Source organism: Porites lutea, chromosome 12 (assembly GCF_958299795.1).
Source record: "Porites lutea chromosome 12, jaPorLute2.1, whole genome shotgun sequence".
Classification (NCBI taxonomy): Eukaryota; Metazoa; Cnidaria; class Anthozoa; order Scleractinia; family Poritidae; genus Porites; species Porites lutea.
Window position 1 is genome coordinate 18,331,346 of NC_133212.1, and position 18,441 is coordinate 18,349,786.

Consider the following 18,441-nt stretch of genomic DNA (forward strand, 5'->3'; position numbering starts at 1 on the left):
GCGTTCCACAGATCCTTCGCAAGGCATAGTATTCCACACAGAAAAACAGAGAACCAAAGCTAAACAACAACGCTCTATCGGTACAACTAGAGGCTGTAGAAAAACTAAATTTCTCTTCATCGTCATGACAAAGAAAGCTTGAGATCAGAACGCGAAAAGCGCGCGTGAAAGGCAACAAATCGAAGGTGGAAACATTGAGTGAAATTAACAGCAAAATACACAGAAATATACAGGGAATTGTACTTCAAGTTCTACCATACCGGTTGTGGAATAATTACTCGAAGGAAATGCTGGGAAGGACTTCGTAACCTTGACTACACTGTCGCCTTGGAGAAGAATTTTACCTCGTTGTTGCTGACAACACAGCAAACTTCGCAACCGCCTTTCACTTCGCCACGACAACCGCCTCGTTCTTTCCTTTACTCAGGGGCGGCCCATACTTGTTGCAGGGCTTTGAGTAAAAGATAAACATCAATTCTTTTGTTTTCTCTTTTCTGTTAAAAAATTGGACCCGGATGAAAATTCATCAGACAAAATTTGGAAAAAAGGCCTTATTCTATTGTCAGGTTTTTTTGTAACCCGCACATCGTGATAAAACTGAAATAACCAGAAACGCCAAATTCAAGCGATAACGCCTAGCCAGCCCCCCCGCGTGAAACACCATCTTCCGTTGGAAATCAAAGAGCAAAGAACAAGCTTTTTTGAAACTTTGAAAACTCGCTCAATTTCAAGTGATAAATTTGATACGTTTGAAGATTTAAAAAAAAACAAACTATAGAACAATGTGAAAAAAATTAACATATCAGTCCTGATCTGGATCTATATTTTTTTGGTTAGAAATAAATAATTCAAAGAATGCACTGTACATGGCGTCTTTCGATGTTGGCGGCTTTTGTTCTGGGATCAAGAAGAGCAACTATATGCCGAAAGATTTTAGTAACACAACGACTATCACGCAACGTATGCAAATACCAAGAAAAACCCAAATTCTCTTCGATTTCCCTTACTGCACAGTAAAGCAATTTTACTACAAGTTGTCATTGTTTTCCACAACAATGCTAAAAAACCCTGGTTCGAGGAATGGAGGATCGCGTTCGGCAGGAAGAGAATTTTCAACACATTAACCAGACAATTAATCAAAAAAGGCATCAACTGTTTCAAATATCAGGGGAAAAAAGAACCATCTAAAACTTCTGAACATCGCAAGAATTGAAGAAACATGCATACACTTCGCGTAACAGGAACCTGAAGGATTTGACAAAATGCAGTGCTTCCTTAAAGATTATCATCTATGTTCGTGCGCTCAATTTTCGCATTCTCTTAATTCTCGTTAATTGTCGCCCTTTTTCTTGAAAAAAAAAGTTGAAACCAAAAAAAAAGTATTAATTCTCCTCGTTAATTGTCGCCTTTTTTTTGAAAAAAAAAAAAGTTGAAACCACAAAAAAGCGTAATTTATTACAATGAAAATCAATTTTATAACTACAAGAAAATTGTATGTAGATACGTCTGATTATTCACGTAAAAAGCGTTCATAAGATATTCTGTATTTACAATATACAAACGCTGCAAAGGTTTTGGACAGGTTCCGTCTGGCTTCACATTCACTGTTCAACCAGTATTTTCTCTTCTGAAAGATAACTCCCAATTCACATTGAAGCTCATTGTCGAATTGTCTTTAGATTTCACCGCCAAGGTACTAGAAGGCAAGCGACCAGGCGGCTTTCGAACTGTTTTCAAGCCAGTCGCTTTACAGTTCTCGCTCTTCCCGTTGCTTATGCCGAAGCAGGAAAAGACAGATTTCACAGATAAAGACAAATTGTTCTGAGAATCACATTCACATTTGCGGGATCAGGAAATCGGCTCCTGGCGGAATTAGTGGACCGCGACCACCCCTTTTTTCTGTAAAATTCTGTATTTTTTTTTTAAAGAATTCTCACGTAATTCTTAGTAAAATAAGTAGCATCTTAATAGCTGGCCAGTGCCCCATCGCCCCTTTTTTAATTTTCTGGATCCGCCCCTGATTCACACCCCCTTCTCGCTTGTTAGTCCAGTTTGGAGGATGCTAAGCAACTAAATGTCTACAGTTTGAAAATAATTTCCATGAACTAAAAAGCAAGACGAAAATCCGTACTATGACCGAAATATTAGAACCAAATTCACTCTGCATGTAGACATCTTGGCATTTTTTTTCTGGTACAGCAGAACACGAACAAAACTTTATCGTGCCCCGGTTTTCGTTTGACTCTTAAACAGGATAAGCTTCTGTCTTTCAATTAATACCGTAAAATTCCGAAAAAAGCCCAGGGGCTTATATTTTTCAAAAGCCCCTTTTGAGGGGCTTATTTTTGGAGGGGCTCATCTACGGAGGGAAAGTTGCGTTTCAAAATCGATTGGGCTAGCCTTATAGTTGGAAATAAATTTACCGTTTTTGCTTTGTTTTACTTTGTATTTGAGGGTAATTTTCTAAGTACAAGCCCCCACGGGGGGCTTATATTTGGAGGGGCAATTTAACGGAGGGTTTTTTGTGTTACCGCTTTGGGGGGCTTATATTTGGATGGGCTCATACATGGAGGGGCTTTTTTTCGGAATTTTACGGTATGCGTCTCACGCAAATCTGGTCGGCAGTTTTCACCGAGTTTCGAAGTTGAAAAATAATAAAATTTTTTCAAGACATATCTTTGAAAAGAATTCAGTGATCTGCATTGTATCTGTCCGTTTCGTTCGTCCGCTTCACACCTCGTCACACACCAACCCGTTGTGCACTGCTACGAAACAATTGCCTACATATATAGCTTATCGAATAAAACCCTTCTAGTTTCCAGAGCTACTTTGCCTCAATTTTTGACATGCATTGCCTTATTTAAAGACGTTTCAGTTACTATGAAGAATGGCTTCCTGGGTTTTAGTCTGTGGATCAAACTTACGTTATCACCCTGGTTATTGAGCACTGGGATTTTTCTTATTTAAACTTTTTATCATTGCATTCAAGCCGCTTCTAACTTCCTAGCATGTACAAACATTCGAACTAAGTAAGAACAATGATAAAAAAGAATAACATAAAAAAGCTCTTTGGCAAGTATGACTCATCTTGGTGCAGTTTTGTAGCTAAAGCTGCACTGTGTTCACTCCAGTGGTACCGATAGAAGGAAGGCCACTTTTCGAGCCAGTTGAAAATTAAAACTATAATACACACGCCAAATACATGTTCTTGAACAGTACTTTCCGAAAGTGTTTCTCAAAATTAAATGGGTGTAACCCTAAGTAATGTTTAACTGAAGGTTACTTGACAGTACTGTCTTGAGGCGCGCTGTTTATTACGCTGTCCAAGGTGACTCCAACTTTTAATTTAACTGGATTGACTCTGGCTATGAACAGTTGTATGGATCTTTTTATAACTTCGCCACCTGTAGCTTAGCCCAATTTTTCCTGACTGGTTGCTACAGTCTTGAAAGCTGCTGGTGGTTATTTGCTTATTTGCGGGTGATCTATGGTTAAGATACCATAGAAACATGCCAATTCATTAAGCTCTTGAATCTGTGCACGAAATCGTTAAGCGCGACCATTCAAATAAAAGCTGCTGAACAGCACTTTCCTGTGGTACTGTTTATACTGAACAAGTTGGTTTTAACTTTTGAGTCTGTGGATGAAATCCTAAAGTGTGACCATTCGAATGAAAGCTACTAAGCAGTAATTTCCTGAGGCACTGTTTATACTGCAGAAGGTGGTTCTAACTGTTGAGTCTGTGGATGAAATCCTTAAGTGTGACCATTCAAATGAAAGCTACTGAGCAGTACTTTTTTGTAGTACTGTTTATTACACTGTACAAGGCAGTTCTAACTTTTGAGTCTGGATACAATCCTAAAAAGCGGCCATTAAAATGAAAGCTACTGAGCAGTACTTTTTTGTAGTACTGTTTATTACACTGTACAAGGCAGTTCTAACTTTTGAGTCTGGATACAATCCTAAAAAGCGGCCATTAAAATGAAAGCTACTGAGCGGTACTTTCCTGTGGTCCTGTTCACTATGCTGTGCAATGTGGTCTGTGGATGAGAACCTAGTAAGTGCGTCCATTCAAATGAAAGCTATTGAGCCGTACGTTCTTGAGGTACGGCATTATGTTGTACAAGGTGGTTCTAACTTCAGAGTCGTGAATGGAATCCCAAGGTTATATGACCATTCAAACGAAAGCTACTGAGCTGTACTTTCTTGTAGTACGAGCATTTCGCTGTGCAAGGTGGTTCTAACTTTTGAGTCTATGCTGTGGAATCCTAACGTGTAACAATTCAAATGAAAGCTACTGAACAGTACTTTCTTGTGGTACTGTTTACTATGCTGTACAAGGTGGTTCTAACTTTTGAGTATGTGGATGAAATCCGTAAGTGTGTCCATTCAAATGAAAGCTACTGAGCAGTACTTTCTGGTGGTACTGTATATCATGCTGTAGAAGTTAGTTATATTTAAGACGTTTAAGTCTGCACTCTGCATGGAGTCTTTAAGTGTGACCATTGAAATCAGTGAATTCCTCTTGGTAGGCTTCAACAGTAAACTTAGCGATGTTTACTTGACGGTGTAACAACGTCTCTCTGGACCAAAGTAAGGGGTACTAATTTATAAACTGTATTTTGGGAGTGCCTTTTAAATGCTGTTCAAAACTGGGTTTCACTTTTACCTAAGCGTGTGAATGAGATCCTGAAGGGAGGCAAGAGAAATAAGCATTAAATGAAAATCTAACCAGTGTTTTATCGGCGGAAATATATAAATGGGAAGTGAGAACTCTTCTTGCAAAAAGTTCTGTAACGGTAAGCTAGTGTTTCTCTCACTAAGGACGGGTAGAAAATAAGTGGACTGAAATCTTCAAGTTTGATCGATTGTTGATGTGATGAGCGAAATCTGGAGACTGTGCTGACGTCTGAACCTTCTTTTCTGCAACAGAGGATGAAGGTTTACAATCCTAGTGCAGCTAACACAAAAAAATGGGGAAGTACTCAAAAGGCAGTCGCTTCGTTAAACTAAGACACCCCTTTTTTTTGTCAGTTGTAAAAGTGTTTTAATTTACAGGAATTCCACACTGCACCAGCATTGAATTATGCAGGCATAAGTGACGGTTTGAAATATAATAATTAATTTTTAGTCAGCAACCACTGAGAGAATTCTTCAACATGTGTAATTCTTAAATAAATGTTAACGCTTTTTAAGTGTTAGTTTCTCTTTGTTCTCGCAAGTCCAAAACATGCACAGGCTTTTTCTCCTGAGCACCTGCTGTTTACGATTCTAAGGATGAGTACTGAAGTGCAACTTAAATTCGGCTTTAGGGGCAGTGCCTTGAGGATTTTTACCGTTTTCTAGTAAACAATCTGATGAAACTACATTTCAGTGCCCTTTTCACATATCAAATGCGTCGCTTCTATATCGACGGATCATCAGTGAGTGTCAAGACGCTTTGAACACTTCGCCTGTGTCAGATTTTCCCTAAAAGTTTGTAATCAAACGTGGTTAGTATTTTCTCTTCCTACTGAAGAAAGGATTTTCCGGAGTGAAACAAAAATCTCTGTCTTCTCTATGAGTTTTCACATGTCACATATTCTTCAACGTTTTTTCCAGCCCGTGAAAATCGACATCTTCAACTTCGATCTCATTACTTTTTTACAACGCCTATGATGAAATCTATCATTCTGTTCTTTATTAGCTAGTATTGAAAGTGACATTGCTGCAAACCAATTGCTGATTTTACTACCATGCTCGTACGCGATGTTCACAGTATACTTTTTTTTAATTTAAGAAAATGGACTCTTTTGTGTCAGACACCCATTTAAGAACAAAGATATGTAAGTGCAAAAGGGAAACTTACATGACGTCGAACAAGCCTTATTTTACTACAATGTTCACTCTCTATACTTCTTTGGTTTTTTGTTATAAGTCAAGAAAACTTGCGTGCTGTTTAAAAGCCTTACTTTCCTACGATCAGTTCACACTATACATTACTTTCTTTACCTTAAAGCAGAGCCCCTTTTCTACCAGGAACGCATTAGAGAACAAAGAAAATCCATTTAGGTGCAAAATGCATGCAAAATGAAATCTTGAAAGACTTCAAAAAAGACTATTTTTTGCCATTCACACTCTACGCCTTGTTATTTTTAAGGGAGAGACTATTTTGTGTTAGGGACAGGCCCGACTGAGAACAAAGAGAAGTCGTTTTAGTGCAGACTGAAAAGAACACTACATGAGAAGTCGTACAATACGAGAGAAGAAGTAATTCAAGCGCAAGGGGGACCCATTTGAATGTACCCTTCAGTTTCAACTGCTTCCATTCTATTTTAGGCTGCAAGTTAGCGTTTTTTTCTTCAATAATGGCCGTGTTTTCATTTTTTCTCTAATACAATGCATGGTATATTGTCCCTTCCTTTGGCAATGCGCCTGCCATTGTTCTCACTATAGACCATTGGATCCGTTTTTTTTTTTTTATTATAACCTCCAAAAAAGTGGCTCCTCCCGGTAATGCGGACACTTTTTATGACTCCTCATTTGTCTGTTAGACCAATTATTCCTGATATTTTCTTGCTGTTTCTTGTGAGTTGCAGCTGTTTCCTTGCTCGCAGTTGCCCTTAATTACAGGTGTTTCCCTAGCTACAATGCCTTTACATGATGGCGTGCTATACTACTTTTTATTAAAATCTGAATCATTGGATAATGCAACTCCAGAGCTCTGATTGGCTTAGCCATCATGGTATATGAGCCATGCATTATACCATGCTCTCTAAGTATGGTAACTCTACGCGTCTGCTCAAAATTAAAAACAAGCTGATAATCGGTTGTTTTTACAAACGTGCCGAGTTGGCTGTCTACCATCTCTTGTCCAACGCGCACTCGTGGAATAATTGTTAAATAGCCTATCATCTTTAGCCTGTGTTCAGCCGCCCCTTGGGGCGGCTGTACACAGGCTAATCATCTTGGGTCAATTTAATAAAACTTTTACACGTGTACGTGTAACAGTTTTATTAAATTGACCCGTGGTATTTCACCTCGGCAAGCAGCAAATGCATTGAGCGTCAGACTGTCTCACAGAATTCGCAACTAATTAAAAAAAAACTAGAGCCCTCTATCCGTGAAACTAAAAAAGGCCGAGTTAGTTATGCGGCACGTAATCTACTTTTTGTAATGTGGTGTCACCCTGATCACTAGATTTAACTTGTTTAAGTTTTGTTTTCCTCTATACGACACACTTGGGCTGCATGGTCTTGTGCGGGTCACGATGACATCGTCCTTATCTGTAACTAGTAACATGATGAAGTATTGTCAAAAAGGAAACAATATTTCACTTTTTCACAAAAGCTAAGTTCTCTACCACAGAGAAGCATTCAGTATTCTTGCAAAGAGAAAAAGGTTATTTCTAAAGAGACGCGACCATCTTTTGCTTGCACACTTGAAGGGTGAATCATTTGTTATATTCGGAAGAGACGCTTTGTCGCTAATGCGCTTTAAGGACAATTCAACCTTTTCTGTCCACCATATAGGTCGTTTTGCCTAGGGCTTCAGGCATGTCCGTTCATAATCAGACTATTGGCATCTTGTATCGGCGGAAGGAACTAACTCGCCCACACAAAATACTAGCCTCTGTCACTTAAAAAATAACTAATATTGGAAAGGTGAACACCGTTTCATTGATGGATGGAAAATATCATCCTAGATACCTTCTCGATGAGCTAAAACTTCCGCAGTTAAGAAAAGAAATCACAAAATTTACTTCTGTTGAAATATAGACCCAAAACATCCATATCATTTTAGCTATATAACGGATTCGTCCGGTTGGGTTCCCCGAAATAAAAGGCGATCTGTTAAAAGGTGTTTCAAAATATTCCGAAAACAACAATGAATGACGTAGTCTTTGCGACGGAGTCTAGGAAAGGAAACTGAAATCAGGATTTAGTTAAACAAATTGCAAACAACAAATGAAAGTATTGCAAAAGTTTCAGAAGCACCATCTTTTTTGGACACCTGTTGTTTTATTTTTTTTGAAGCCTCGACGAGGGTTATTGAAGTTCGAAGAGTTTATTTACGGCGGTTGCAGAAAATTATCAGCGTTAACGTTTAAAATGCGATTAACTGCCAAATATGTAGTTAAAAGAGCTTTGATCCAGGTAACTAGATTAAAAGGAACTACAAAATATTATATTTTAGGTTTTAACGCCGATTTCACATGGAATCACTCTCAAAGAGCTAAAGTTGGAAACAGCATTTTCGTCAAAACCATTGTAAATAATTAATGTGAACAGCTTGCACTGTACAGACAGTCAAAACGCACTAAGACAGTTATCTTTTAAAGCTCAGAAGATGCTTTTGACATACTTGAATATAACGTAATTGTAACAAGGAAGACCTACAACGCCATTGAGATCAACAATATCTCACTATAAACTAATCTTCAATTTCCGAGTTCAACGAACTTGTCTTCATTTTTAAAAAACGAAGGAGGTTTAAATCAATCAAAAGAAAATGACGTAGCCAAGACAAAAATAAAACAACGCAAACAAAAGCGCTGAATAAACAACTTAGTTTTCACAAGTTCTGGAAATTTCAATCACTTGCGCGGGCTTGCAATTCGCTAGAGTGGCTGGAAATAACTAGGAGCAAGTCACTTCAACACTTTTGCCACAATATTTCTCTTCTTACGCGATTAAAAAAAGAGAGAGAGAAAGGTATAAAAGTAAAACAAAAAGAACTTACGGTTTAAATAAGGACCAAAATGCGAGAGTCGTGGAACTGCTGGAAAGAAGGGCTGTCTGTAGTTGTAAGCAGGCAACCTGCAGATCGAGGGCTCAAAATGCTCTTGCTTAGTTAAACCGGAAGAAATATTAGATGACAAATCTATAAAATTTTCCTTGTCGAACATACAAGCTTGCTTTTCTTCCCTTTTGAAGGTTCGAATTGGGGGATTCATCGTGTAACAATCGAAGCTGAGGTCAAGTAACTCTTCCAATATGTCCATTGTCACCACATGCTATAACATCGACGTCCAAATGATAACAAACTGGGGTGCGAACGATGTTATGAACCTGTGAATTAGCATACTGTTGCTCAGGATAAGTGGCGTACGTAGCAACCCTCGTGGCCGGAAAGTTGTGAACGATGTGAAACGGACCACGATAATTTCGACAATATCAAACTTACACGAATTCAGAAGCCCTGTGCTATTACTTCACACAAAATGCCTTGAATTTGGGCTTGAAAATTCTCCAAACTCCGCTGTTTTTTTTTTCCTTTTTGATAACTAATTCAAGACACTAAGAAATACATGATTCATTTAATCAAAGATTTTGTGACGGAAAATGATCAATTTGTAATAATTTTATTTCCCCTTGTCCAAAGAACAGCTTTTAGTACCAATTTTCTTCAGGTCGGACGCTTTTTTTGGTGCTAACGCTTGACCCGAATAGCGAAAGTCAAAAACATGATCCAGTGTTTACATGTTCCACAAGATTGACTATTAATAGCTGGCGGAACAAGGGGCAAGACGTCCACGTAAACCAACTCAACCCCGAAATCTAACAAGCAGCTTGACGTAGTATTCGGCAGTGGGGTCATCAATTGACGTGATTAAATGTCATTATTACTTTTTGGCCGGCGGAAAAATTGCAGAACTTCCGGTCTTTTGACCGATTTGTCACGTTAACATGGCCACAGGATAACACAGCCATGCATATACACTTGGAAACGAAAGCGATCAAACTGAATTTGTAAATATATAAACAATCCCCAATCTATCACAGTTTGTTTCTTCATTCTAACTTCGGTCATTGGTTCATAAATGAGAATAAATGATGAAGGAATTGAAATGAAAGTGCTGCTTCACCCTTTAAAGAGTCTTTAAAAAATGATTGTACTTTAATAAATATAAATTCAATACAACACTTTTATGAAGCACGTGTTTTCTGAGATCGAATGAAAAAAGTATTTCTGACAACGTAGACATTTTAAAATTTCAACAGCTAGACCACGCCACTAAAAAGTACTGTTTGAAGCCTTTTTATGCAGGATTTCATCCAGACCCTCAAAAGCTGAGTAAGAACAAGTTAACCATCTTGTAATGAGTACACTTTATAGTCATGCGCCACGAGGAAGTATTGCTCATTTTTCATATGAATGCTGGAACTTTAAGATTTCATCCACTTACTTAAAATTTTGAGCCACCTTGTACAGTATAATATACATTACAACAGAAAAGTACTTCTTAGTAGGTTTCATTTGAATGGTAAGACTTTAGGATTCCATTCACCGACTAATGAAATTTAGAACAACCTTGTATAGCACAGTAAACTGTACCATAGGAAAGTACTGTTCAGTAGCTTTCATTTGAATGGTCACACTTCAGTATTTCATCCACCACCTTAAAAGTTAGAAAGCACCTTTCACAGCATAATAAACCGCAGTATCACTGGAGACACTGAAGGATTTCGTTATGACTTTGACGCAAAAATTAAAAGCACCTTGTACATCATAATAAAATGGTTCCACAGAAAAACATGGTCATAGTTTTAAGGGTTACATTAACAGCAAAATATAAATCGACAACTTTCATCCGAATGCGAATGATTCTGGAAGATTTCAGCTTACAAATTCAAAGGTTTGAGCAACCTAAGAAAAACATGGTGCGAAGCACCTCAGTTGCAGTAGAGCTCAGCATATCTCATTTGAATGGTTAGGATATTCCACTAACAGACCTCCAAAAGTCTCGTGGAATTCTTTCCCCTTAGCTATTATCGGAATAGTCTATTGGATTTTATCTACTGTTATAAATGGTTGACGCTAATATTGCAGTGAGACTTTTTTTTACAAAGAAAAGGTCAGTGTTCCGTGAAAACCCATGAAAAAGGCAAAACATAACGTAACATAGTTGGTGCTGTAAAGAAGAACTAAAAATAAAAGGTTTTTTTCAGTTGATAACCCTGAGCTGTCAATAAGCAAGAAAATAGAAAAGCTGTCGTTTTGGTCATAAAGTCAACGTATCAAGCATTATAAAAACTGTTATGTGTACTCAAAATTCATGGTTTTTGATGCATAGGTATTGCCATCAACTGGACCTAAAGCGCTGTCATCTACAGTTAGTATAACTTTCCGATACAGTTCGACCTGGTAAATTAACGAACTCCAGTGACACATCAGTTTACCACAACGAAGTCTACTAAAGGCAACCGTCAACGTTTAAAGAGATTGCATTCGGACTCACCATGATTATATCGATCTCTCCTGTGTGTTGATGCAGCAAAAGAATTGTACAGGCCAGCACCATTGAAGAAACATAACTACCTTCCCGCTTAAGCGAGAACAAAACCGATTTTCGTGCGCTGCTTGCGATTTGTTGGCCATGCAAAAGGCAAATGAATTTACAATCGGTCAACTTAAGGGTTTTAATTCAAATAATTTTCAAAACTGCGGAACAGAGACGCTCTGCTACTTGGTAACGATAAAACGGTTGTCCTGAGAAATCTGCAGAAATGGAAACAATTGGTAACATAACGTCGATCAAGAACAATTTAACAAGCTAATTCGAAGTGCCCGCCCGGCATCACAATAAAATCAGTCTTCAACTCTATGGAGACAGAAAAAAAGAAGCAGTTTTTTGCCTCAGTCATGGAAACAGGACCGAGGAAGGACTGCCCCTATGTCCTATTTCCGGGCTAAATGGTGACAAGCTAAATCAGTGTTCCTAGCTATCGAAACAGTCATTGTGTTTCGCAATAACCGCCTGTAAAGCTGACGATAAGTCAGTTAAGTTAAACAGAAAGGAGCAACCACTGCAGACAAGACAACTAGACAACAAATGCAAAGGTATTGTTTTCTGCTTCTGCCGAAATTTAGCAAAACAGCTTTATTTCAGTTACGAATAAAACTGAACATCATCGAAGAAACATACTGCCAATAACCTTTCATTCAAGACCACACTTAAAAAAGAAATACAATGACCTCCAACATGGCCACCGGAAAAATTGCCAAGTTATTCCCATAGCTGCAACTTTGCAAACAGGTCACTTTGCTTTCACCATCCTGGCGCCATCGCTGGTGACACGAGCGTTTATAAATATTTAATCTTATTCCACAGTTAAACACCTTTAGCAACTGAAAATAGCTAAATCTTTTTCTCTGCGGTCATAGCAACATCAGAGAATTTACAGGAAGCGGCAAACTAGCAACAGGCAAGCTACACAATAAAAAAATTTAAAAAGATAATTTTGATTGAAAATTTTCCGAATTAAAGTACAGGAAACAAATATCGAGAAAAATAAATTACAAATGGAACGCGTGGTTTACGTAACAACACGGCTAAAGATATTATAACTGCAGTTCAAAATGCAGCGCAAAAACCTCCAAAGATGAAAAATGAATTTTAGATCAATAGTACAGAAGGGTGACTTTGCTAAGTGTTAAATTGACTAAAACATCAATGAACAAGTATAGATTGCGTGAGATCCTTGTATATGCATACATTATGCAGGTATACACAATGAGTGAACTTCGTCATTCAAAGCCGCTGACCCTTGTCGCACAACCATGCATAACCTAGATTTCGCAGATACCACAGGGCCTCTACAGTCTGCTGAATTCATGTAAACAAGACTCATTTAATAGAGTTGCAGATATATTTAGAATATTAACCATCAAGAATGTCTTTTAGTTGGTATAACAACCATGATAACCAAAAAATTAAGAAGAAAGAGTAAACAAGAACTGATTTATAATAATGAAGGCCTTTGCACACCAGTAAAGCACTTTCTCAGCTGTTGTCTGTGCCAACTGGGCTGAAGCATGCAGTAATATTATGAACTGCTGTCGAATTTGTCAATTTATTTTGATTTTTTCGTATCCAAAAATAGAAAAAGAAAACCAAAACACACACACACACGCAAAACAAGCAGATATACATAACTCGGAAATGTTCGTATCAACAACGAAGTTAACGTCAATTGCTATTTGTCGTGATTTACAACGAAGGTTTTTTTCAAGCCGTCATAACAACAAGGAAGACAAATCGCAAGGACACGGGTTCACTTAGCACTTTTTAACAACCGGTTCTATGAATTTTAATACCACTGGAAAAAATCCCAGAAAATACTAGAGCCAAAATATTAAGTTTCCATAACAACTCAGTAATTTCAATCCGAGAAGCGAATACAGTGATAATTTGTAACATTTTTAATTGATTCCAACAAATCCACCTACAGCGTGATAAGATTTGACGCTATTCAAATTCACTGATCCCTCGAAAAGCGCGGGAGCCATGTGAGCTCATGCTTGAACATCCGCCTAAAGCAATAAGGCAGCAAAAGACTATGTGAATACTTACTTACACACGTGTTGCGATGTTTGAATTAGAAATAATTGCTCAGAGATAATAGAAAATGCCAATTTTAACGTTAACTTGAATGTTAAACACGTACTGAAGTCTAAAAAATGCCCTCTAGAACCTTTGTTATCGGCATAACAACAAAATAAACAGAGATTACATCATTGAAAGTGGTAAAATAAAAAGAGCCTTGGATAATCAATGAACAAGACAGTATCACAACTTTCTATACTTTGTCTTTTTCTTCGTGATAGTTTTATTGGATAACGCACACTCTTGCTACAGATGTGGAAACCGCAACTATTTCTAACAACTCTTTCGGCTTACAAAGCTTTTCAGGTGTTTAAATAAGGTTAAAGTAAATATAATTGAGAGCCCCAATCAAAATAACCCCCCACCCCCCCACCTCCACCCCCACCCCTTCGGAATATCCATTGATTTCATTACCGTACGGCTCTTGCTTAGATAAAAATCATGGATTTGTGCTTCGGTTGTTGAATTTTCAGGTAATGCAAATTGCAACAATAACAACTCTTTAGTTATACACGGCGTTTATTGAGTCTTTCACCTTAGGAATCCATGAGCGCCACGACTTCTACAGAAACAGAGAAAGCAAGGTGAACCTCTTATTTTATTGTACTCTTATTACAGCCAACTTATAGCATATTCTTTATTTGCTGTGCGGATCACTGCACTGGAAAACTTGATGTTTCTCAACTCCCTATTGAGACTGAGCAACTGTTTGCGAAATAAAACATGAACCGTGTAACATCCAAAGCAAATGAACAAAGGAAAAAACGTGTGTATAAGTATATCAATAAAACCCACGCAATTAAGAACAAAAAGGTTAAAATCTTTATCAGTGGTCTGTGAAAACAGCTTCCTCCATTCTGTTCGAAACAGACAATTGTATCTATCCAGATAAACTCGAGACATAAGGATTACAGACAATGAAGTGTAGATTCTCTTCTGATTTGCGCAAGAAAAGTTTTTCTTTGACAAGCAAAACAAACTAAGTTAAGATAACCATAACAACAACGGCGAAGTCAAGTCGTGTAGATCGCTAATTGTCGGACACTTTCGAGACAACAGCGAAGGTTAATTTTTCTTTGTCGTAAGAGTTCGGAATTCAACGAAGGTTAATTCCCGTTTGTCGAAAACAATCGGAACGACAGCGAAGGCTAATCGCTGTTTATCGTAAGTGTTCGAAAGAACAACGAAAGTTAATTGCCCTTTGTTGAACGTCTTTGCCTTAGTGAATGCAACCGTGAACTAAAATGGCATTTAATTAGTGACAAGTAAGTCCATAAGTTCATTTAGTGCGACTATTATCACGGCGAAAAATTGAACATCTCGAAGAAAATCAAGCTAAATTAAAATATTCCCTAAGACTAAAAAACAAGTCTAAATAAAATGTTTCCATAACAACTGATTTCTAAATATGGTCTAAATACTGCGAAACATGCATCTTAATTTTGTAATGTGTTCAATTGATTCCATGCACTTTGCGGCAGAGTGAACATTATAACGTGAGAAGCAAGTCACGGTATTCACAGCCACTGACCCACAACACACGTCATACGTGAGCATCCGGTATAAAGCATGTCGGAGACAGACCAATGAGCTTACGGCGGATGCACTCCGATGTTTGAATCGGAGAATATTGCTAAGTGATAGAAAAATAACAGTTAGAGCTTTGATTAAAATAGTTACTAATATCAAAGTCTAAATCACTTCCTTCTGGAATATTTTTATCGGCATAACAACCAAATAAACATGGATCTAAAAGTCGGAAGGGGCAAGCTCAAGAGAAACCTTGGATAACCGTTTCATTCGTAACCGTGACCCAAATACAAATTTGACAAAAATTCTAAATTACGAAAAATTGAATAGTGTAATGCTGAAGAGGTTTCATTTGAACGGGTAACACCCATGGGATTTCATCCACAGACTCAGCAAGAATCGTATTGCTCATTTTCACGGAAAATACGTTCCATTTTTTCCATGTTTAGCACATATAACAAACTGATCTCTTTTATGCCGTTTAGCAATATTTGCTTGCGATTGTGTCATCATCGAAAATACCCATGTCTAGCAACAAAGACAAACTGTAGTAAGTGTAAGGTTTCGCCTACTTAAATTACCACTATGTAATTGGCAGGCGCGTGAAGAATAGTTTATATTTTCTGTTTAGACAAACAAACCAGTGTATTTGCCTTGCATTTTGACATATACAAGAGGCAAGGATGAGAAAAAAGGTAGTTTCTGTCTGGTGCAAAAACTTTCGCTCTGCCTTTAGGGGGCTAAACAAACCTAGTGTCGATAACCATAACAACAACGGCGAGGATAAATCGCTATTTGTCGGAAATGTTCGGAGTCATAGCGGAGGTTAATTGTCATTTATCGATAACATTCGTTACAAGAACGAACGCGTTCCGAACAATAGCGAAGGTTAATCGTTCTTTGTCGCAAGTCCTCGCATCATTAACGATGGTTAATTTTCAGTCAATTACAACATTCGGAACAAAAGCGAAGTTTAACAGCTGTTTGTCGTAAGCGTTCGTAACCGTAGCAAAAGCTCCACACAATCAGCCAACAAAAGTTACTCCCATTTGCCGATAGCTAGCATTCAGAAAAACAAGGAATGTAAACCGGACGTCTGCGTTCTTATCAAAGACGAAGGACAATTACAGTTACTTCTGCCTACAATGTGCCTATTTGATAATCGGAAAATGATCGTTGATTTAATCCGTCTGGCGAGAGCTCATTAAGTTAGCTGCAGCCGAAAGCCTGTAAGTACACCGACCCCTTCATTGCGAAACAAGCTGAAATTTTCAAAGAAGATAAACAAACCAAAATAAAAAAAGTTCCCATAACAACTTATATCAATTCATGATCGAGGTTCAGTTATATTTAGCAACGTGTCCAAGTCCAAAAATATTTTGGAAAAATTCAGTACATGATAAACTAGGAACATTCAAAACCACTGACCCAGACATAGCAGTCATGCGTGAACATCCGGCTTTTAACATTTTTAGACAAAGTCCGTTGACTCTGCGAATATTCATGTAACGTGTTTCGATGTTTGAATCAGATGGTATTGCTAAGAGATAAAAAGATAAACTGCCAAAAGATTGCCTTCTGGCCATGAAGCGATCATTAGCGGCATAACAACCACATAAACAGAGGAAAAAATATTCGGAGTGGTAACGAAAAAGAAACTTATAATAATTAAACACATCACAGCCTGCTATCGTTCGTCTTTAACTAAAACATTAACACTGTTATTTAAAGTGTATTATATGCTTAGTTACATATATTCCATGTTTATCTCTGTGGTCTGCATGCATGATGCTATGCCGTGAAAACCAGAGGCACGCTCCTCAGAGAATAAGAAATCAATCTATCTTGAGTGAATATTCCTAAGTTTTATTACGAATTACAGACTTCTCCAGTGTTTACTTTGAAGCAGACTTGATAATTTTATCGGCAATCAGTAGCGACTGTTTGCGATCGTTTAATCGAATGTGAAAATCAAAACAGCCCCTAATCATCGCATGTTAACTCTGAAACAAAATGTGGTTTCAAATGTAGCAATTAGACCCAGGCAATTCAGTTACACCACCGAAAAGCGAGAATTTAATTAGTGAAGACTAAAACCTCTTCCTGTATTTTGTCGAAAACAAGCAATGTGAAAACATAAAGCTTACTGAAAAGAAAAGTTTATTTAAAAGGTTCAGTTCAGATGTAGCAAAACATACTAAGTGTATTGATAACCATAACAACAACGGCGAGGATGAATTTATATTTGTCGGAAATGTTCGGGACATCACCGAATGGCAATTGTTCTTTACCCCAGTAAACTTCGAATTAACAGCGAAGGTTAATTGCTCTCTGTCGTCAAGTATTCGGAATATTTGTCGTAAAAGCTAATACGGTTTATCGATTGTCGTCGTTTTCAAATCAGCAAAGTAAGTTAAATGATAATTGTCAAAAGCACTGGGAGCAACAACGAAAATCAATTGCTCTTTGCCGAAAACGTTCGGAGAACATAGAAGATTAATCACTCTTTGTCGTAAAACGTTCGGAACAATGACGAAGGTTAACCGAATGCCGTCTTTCGACGATGTTCGTATCAACGGCGAGTGTTATAGCAGTCTGTCAGCGGTAACCAGTTAAACCTAGACTAGACGGACGTTAGTTAAATGCAGTTTCTAAGTTTAATTTATTGTTTGGTTTGAATAAAAATCATTTTTTGAAAGTCAGCGGAAGAAGAGTTGCAATTACAGGGGCTTTGTTACCTTATTTGCCATCTCAGGCTAGAACGTTAAAACGTGTCTTCGTATCAATTGAAATCAAAAAATAGTGGTCCAGTTCAAACGTCGAATTTCACATGTGCCGAATTTAATTGCTATTTTAGTCGACTAAAATAGCTAAATGCGGCATTTGATTCAAACGTCGCATTTAACTCACTGAACTCTGTCGAATTTAACTCTCTTGGCTGTCAATATTCCCAGTAATATAATAATAATTTACTAAAATTCATTCATTAAGTTCGGCACATGTGAAATGCGACGTTTGAATCAAAAGTCGAACCTAAGTCGAATCTTCGACTGTTTCAGTCGCAGATACGGCAAACGTTGCATTGAATTTAAACAGTCGAATTTAATTGATTCAAACGTCGCACTTCACATGCATTTAACTCTCGCGTTAAGTTCGGCACATGTGAAATTCGACGTTTGAACCGGGCCGAAGGCTATCTTTAGGTATTACAACTGTTTTTTGTTTCTGTTGTCGTCTGTTGCTAGGGTGGCTCGGATAGACATGGTGTCTGGAAAATGAAAACATTGGCGGCCAGGTCAAGAGCCATAAAATGGCTCTTGGCCAGGTCTTTCAACTTTTAATGCTATACATGTGAAAATTTACAAAAATATGTTATGATCGGTGCTTCCACAGGTAAGAGTTTTTATTATCTTCTTCATAACATAAGTTTTAGAGCCCCGTGGTAGCGACATACCATTGTTAACAACTGCAATTTTCAAAGAAAAACAAATCAAAATATAAAGTGTCCATAACAACAACAAAATTTTAAGTCATGATTCGAA

General features: G+C 37.7%; 1 protein-coding gene across 4 annotated transcripts in view; it reads right to left on the reverse strand.

Moving 5' to 3' along the window:
• LOC140953975 (DNA-binding protein RFX2-like) overlaps positions 1 to 18,441 on the reverse strand; it is a 44,620-nt gene that overhangs the window by 15,200 nt on the left and 10,979 nt on the right. Inside the window, exon 1 of one of the 4 annotated variants that reach the window (XM_073403363.1) lies at positions 261 to 420. The exons of 2 other annotated variants lie outside the window; for them this stretch is intronic. The gene's annotated coding sequence lies outside the window, so the exon portion shown is untranslated. Of the gene's footprint in view, positions 1 to 260; positions 421 to 18,441 lie in introns of those variants that run through there. One more of the 4 variants, XM_073403364.1, reaches the window with a different exon arrangement.